This window comes from Mastomys coucha, unplaced genomic scaffold (genome assembly GCF_008632895.1).
Source record: "Mastomys coucha isolate ucsf_1 unplaced genomic scaffold, UCSF_Mcou_1 pScaffold13, whole genome shotgun sequence".
Taxonomy (NCBI): domain Eukaryota; kingdom Metazoa; phylum Chordata; class Mammalia; order Rodentia; family Muridae; genus Mastomys; species Mastomys coucha.
This window is the reverse complement of record NW_022196895.1, coordinates 7,902,178-7,907,073: the sequence shown is the minus strand read 5'-3', so window position 1 is coordinate 7,907,073 and position 4,896 is coordinate 7,902,178. Positions and strand designations below refer to the sequence as shown.

At 50.1% G+C, this 4,896-nt stretch overlaps 1 long non-coding RNA gene across 1 annotated transcript; it reads left to right on the top strand.

Annotated features, from left to right (window-relative positions):
* The first annotated feature begins 1,962 nt into the window (after window positions 1-1,962).
* LOC116087537 lies at window positions 1,963-3,661 on the top strand. The gene is made up of 2 exons (XR_004117454.1): window positions 1,963-2,607; window positions 3,525-3,661. It is a non-coding gene; the product is annotated as an uncharacterized LOC116087537 (long non-coding RNA).
* Window positions 3,662-4,896: the final 1,235 nt, after the last annotated feature.

Below are 4,896 nucleotides of genomic sequence, written 5' to 3'. Positions count from 1 at the left end.
GCAGGCCAAGAGTGACCAGAGCTGGGTTCAATGTCAGCTCTACTCTGGTGTGATCTTCAGAGCTTTATTGTTCCAGCTCTGGATTGGGGGTGATACTATGCATTTGTCTTGCAAGATGACTAGCAAGTTAAGTGCCCAACTTGTATAGCCATAGTTAATGATAATTATTCTAATTTCATTTTTCTTAAAAATTCTTTGAAAATTCTATAATGTGTATGTGCACACAAATGTGTATGTGTACCTCTGGAGGCCAGAAGAGCAAGTGTGAGTTCTGGGAACTTAACTCAGGTCCACTGAAAGAGCAGCAAGGGCTCTAAACTGGTGAGCTATGTCTTTGGCCGGCCCCCTGAGCTCATTTCTTGACTTACATCACTAAAAACTTCCCAGTATGAAATCACACAGAAGACGGAAAGGAAAAAAGCAGTTCTCTAACATCACTGGTTCTGTTGCTGTGTGATACTGGGCAAGTCATACAACCTCTCTCAGACTTTATTTCATCATCTATAAAATTGGACTTCCCATTTAAGCCTCATTGAAACTTTGAAAGAGTTAAATGAGATAATCTATGCAAGGATTGAACGTAAGGCTCAGCTGTAACCCAGGCATAGTGTTGGCAGTTACATTTTTCTCAAAAATACTAAAGAGTGATGTCATGCCGTGAGAATTTCACATCCTTGGGAAAGCCCACATTATTATCTTCTCTTGTTTCATTTCTTGTGATCAGCATTGTCCAGAATCAACTATTTGAGGTGCCACTTATTCCACAAAGTTCTTACTCTGTGTGCTAAATGAAGAGAGCAATCTGGTGGCCTTTATTTCCCAGAATATCAGTGGAAAAGTAGCAGTCTCATGATTCCTAGCTAACTCTGAGGGAGCAGGAAGACGGCACAGTGCATCATGCAGGCTCCTTAGGAGACTGTCTGCATAAAGGGTTCCAAGCTCCCAAACTGCTTACCCATGGCCCCTGAAAGAAAGCAATTGGTAATCATATAGCCGAAAAAGGAATCCTTGGACAGCTTCGGCTGATCTGCCCATTAGTCCACCATGGTATAATCCCTCTGGATTATTTACTTAGGTACTTTCCATGCCTCTGGGCTAACAACTCCTTCAGCTCCTCTCCTCCCTGCTGAGGGTCAAAGGCTCTTTTGGGATGTTCTTACACAGCACGCAATGCAGCCTCGTGTGCTGGAGGGGCCTGAAAAGAACACCGTGGCGTGTGCTCCAACTGCTTTCTCCAAGTTCTTGTGTTTAGTTCAAGCCAGGCCCTTCCATCTTTCGTCAGCTTATGTAGGGGGGCAGGCACTGGACAAAACGTCCTGAGAGGGAGCTGGTTTCTAGTTGCTAGGGAAGCAACGAGAGCGATTTAGTGACTAGCAAAGTGGTGACTGTGTTATTTTGGTCCCGCCTAAGGAACTTGGAAAAGAGAGTCAGAAAATAGGGGGAAAGTCACACAGTGACAATTTGGCAGCGAAACAAAAGGAAACCAAGGAAAACAACTCAGTCTGAGAGACGGCTGAGGAGCCCTGGAGAAGAGGGGCATCAGTTTGACAACTTGGCCAGAATCTGGACACTGTAAGAGACAATTTAGTGCTGGGTCATGCCCCTAGACTAAATTTATTGTTGCTTTTCTTGTTAACTCGCCTCATGTTTAAAGTCAAAATCGCCATGGCTCCAGAAGGCTTTTATCTTTGTCATTTGTAGAATCGGTCTCAAAATACTTAATTCCAAGCAAGGGACACAGCACCCCTCCTCTCAGGTGAAGAATGTGAGACTTCAAGGGTCCCGAAGGCGACCCTTTAAAGGTTGTGAATCTGGGGAGATTCTGCATGAGGTTTGTGCTCTGAGGAAACACTGGAGGGATGACGGGGGCAGGAGTGCGCCCTGGGGCATTGTGGCCCAACAAAGCCTCAAAGACAGGAGGACACACCTGAAAGCAGGTTAAGGGCACAGACCAGTGCTCGGAGCTGGCTGCAGCCAGGATGGCCACGCCCTTCCCACCTGTCCTGGCTTGCGGCCACCCAACACGAAGGGACAGGATTCCGAAGGGACAGGATTCCACTTTCTGCGGCTGCACAGGGAGATGAGTTAACCTTCAAGGGAAGCCACTTTTAGGCCCAGATCAGGTGAGAAGCGGAAGTTTACTCCTGAGCCAAAGATAACGGGACAAGTGAGGTGCGGGAAGAAACCAGCGCAGGGACCACAGGAGAGAGAGCCGCTGACCTCAGCGCAGCGCTAAGGTGGGGAGCCTGGGAAGGTCCTGGTGGCCAAGGACTCCCTCCGGTCCAGCTGCTCCTGCTGAAGCACAATTAGCAAAGCCGGCGTGCTGCCCGAGGCTAACGATGTTTATCCAGACGTACTGCACCGGAGGAACCCGCCCCACATTCCCGGCGGAGCTCCGCAAAGACGCCCCCCGCGGGTGCGCAACCCGCCGCCCGCCCCCGCCTCCTTCCTGCGCAGTAACAGGCACTTGATCCCAGCGAGCCTGGCGCGGCGGGGTCGGGCCTCCCAGCCGGAGCCCACCAAGCAGACCCGCCGGGGCCGGAGGCCCGACGGCGTCACCGTGTGAAAGTCGCAGAAGTCTGGACATTTGGTTTCACCGGAGGGGAGGTGGGTGTGGAACGCAGGGATGGGTCCCAAACCCCACTTTTGTCTCCAAATGAGAATTAATGAAAGAGGGACTGGACCAGGCGACCCCATAGGCCGTCCCTGAGTGGTGGCAGGTAACCCCAGCAGCATGGGGTTGATCAAAACTTTGTGCCTCAGTCTCCCCAATTGGTCCAGCCACTTTCTATAATTCTAAACCTGTCTGATTTGTCCAAGAAGAAAATCACTCCGCTCAACTAGAGAACAGTTTAGAGACACTCTAGAGGGAAACCCTAACACTAGAACCCAGCGAAGTTTATTTACCTTTATTATGCTTTCTGAGATTGTTTATTTCTTTAGAAATGTAGCTGGTGACAGTGCTGGGCTGTGAGAGTTTCCTCACGTTTCTAAAAACTCGAGCTTTTATTTCCAAACACAGTCTGCAGATCTTCCAACAAGTCCTCCTCCTTTCTAGAACGCTGGACCCAGCATGAACGGTCTCATTTTCCTCCAGCCTTTAGTCAGGCTTGCGCCTTATCTTAGGCTCACAGGCAGCCTTAAACAAAGGGAGAGAAGGGTCCCACTTTGCCGTTGCAGCCTGGAAAGAGAAAGTTAGAACTTTACCCTGAGATTTTTTAATCTGAAATGTAATCTCTCCTGTCCTAAAATTGGATGCAAAGATCATTTCTAAACTGAGGACTCCACACTCGTATTTTTATGTTTGGTTTGTTTTTGGTATTGTTTTGTTTTTTGTTTTGTTTGAGACGGGGGTTTCTCTGTTGTAGCTCTGGCTGTCCTGGAACTCACTCTGTAGACCAGGCTGGCCTCGAACTCAGAAATCTGACTGCTCTGCCTCCCAAGTGCTGGGATTAAAGGAGTGCGCCACCACCGCCCAGCTAGGACTCCACTCTCTTAACATTGTGGTTCTTAATTCTAACTAGGAAGAAAGAACACAAGCTCTTCTAAGCGCACCACAGAAATGCTACACGTGGCTGGCTCCCTTTCCCCCATCCCTCAAGATGCTGACAATAAGGACTGTGTGTTTGTGACATTTGTCATTTTATAATAATGAGTGAAAGGTCCTAGACTCCAAGTCATTCCAAAACAAGGTGGAAAGATGGCGTTCCAGGACCATGAAGACAAAGCTTCCAAACTGTGCCTATCCTCATGGAGGTCAACTCTGGACCCCACTCCTGTCCGTCCCGAGTGTTCCCTCCCCAGGCTCGCCCCATCCATCAGGAGTCTAGAGGCCAAAAGCTCAAGCCGCAGCCGCCGCCCCGTCGTCGTCCTCGTCCTCCTCGTCCTCCTCGTCCTCCTCGTCCTCCTCGTCCTCCTCGTCCTCCTCGTCCTCCTCGTCCTCCTCGTCCTCGTCCTCCTCATCCTCCTCATCCTCCTCGTCCTCCTCATCCTTCTTGTCCTCCTCGTCCTCCTTGTCTTCCTCGTCCTCCTTGTCTTCCTCCTCCTCCTCCTCCTCCTCCTCCTCCTCCTCCTCCTCCTCCTCAGGAGTTGTCCTTGCAGTAGGATGTTGTCCTGACTTTGTGAGCCAGCTTTCCAGGGAGAGGGGCACTCTGTGCCCTCACTGCAGTTCTCTGAGTTCATTTGTCCATGTCGGTTGGCAATCACAAGAAGACCAGCAGGGAGGGGGAAGAGGAAGAGGAAAAGGAAGATTCTGAGAGCAGTCCTGGCAAGGGGGCTGCAGCTGCTTTGGTGACAAAGAATAATGAGACTTGGGTTTCCTTGAAGACATTGTCGAGTTGAAGGTGGTGTATTCCACCACCTCCAGCCAACCTCTACTCTTAAGTCCCCGCCATGTCCCCAGCCTTCTTTCACTTTGAGAAGTTCCTATCCAAGGCCAGGGCCCTGTGCTAAGACCCACATCCCAGGGTCAGATGACTCCTGGTCAAATCTCACTTCTGCATCACCTCTGTGGACCAGTTTTGGTACTTGCAAAACGGGTTTGATGACAGCTACATCTCTGAGGAGTTTCTGGGGTTGACCTAAGGTACTGTGGGCAGCTTTCTAAGAACTTCCATCCATGGTTTTGCTTTGGCCCTATCTCCCTCAGCAGGGCTGTCTGCTCTATTTTCTGCAGCTTCTTGCCTGTCTGAACAAGGATCCGACTTCATCTTCTCTGCTCCTAGCCCATGAGTCTATCCACTGCACTCGCTCCCCAGCCTAAGTGCCTACTGGGGGCAGGAAGTCCCACTACTCGGCACTCTCCACTCCAACTCTGAGGACTAAAGATCCATGAAGAGCCTACCCCATGGGAAACAAAAGCAACCACAGATCATTGCTTTTTGCCCCTCAAATCTT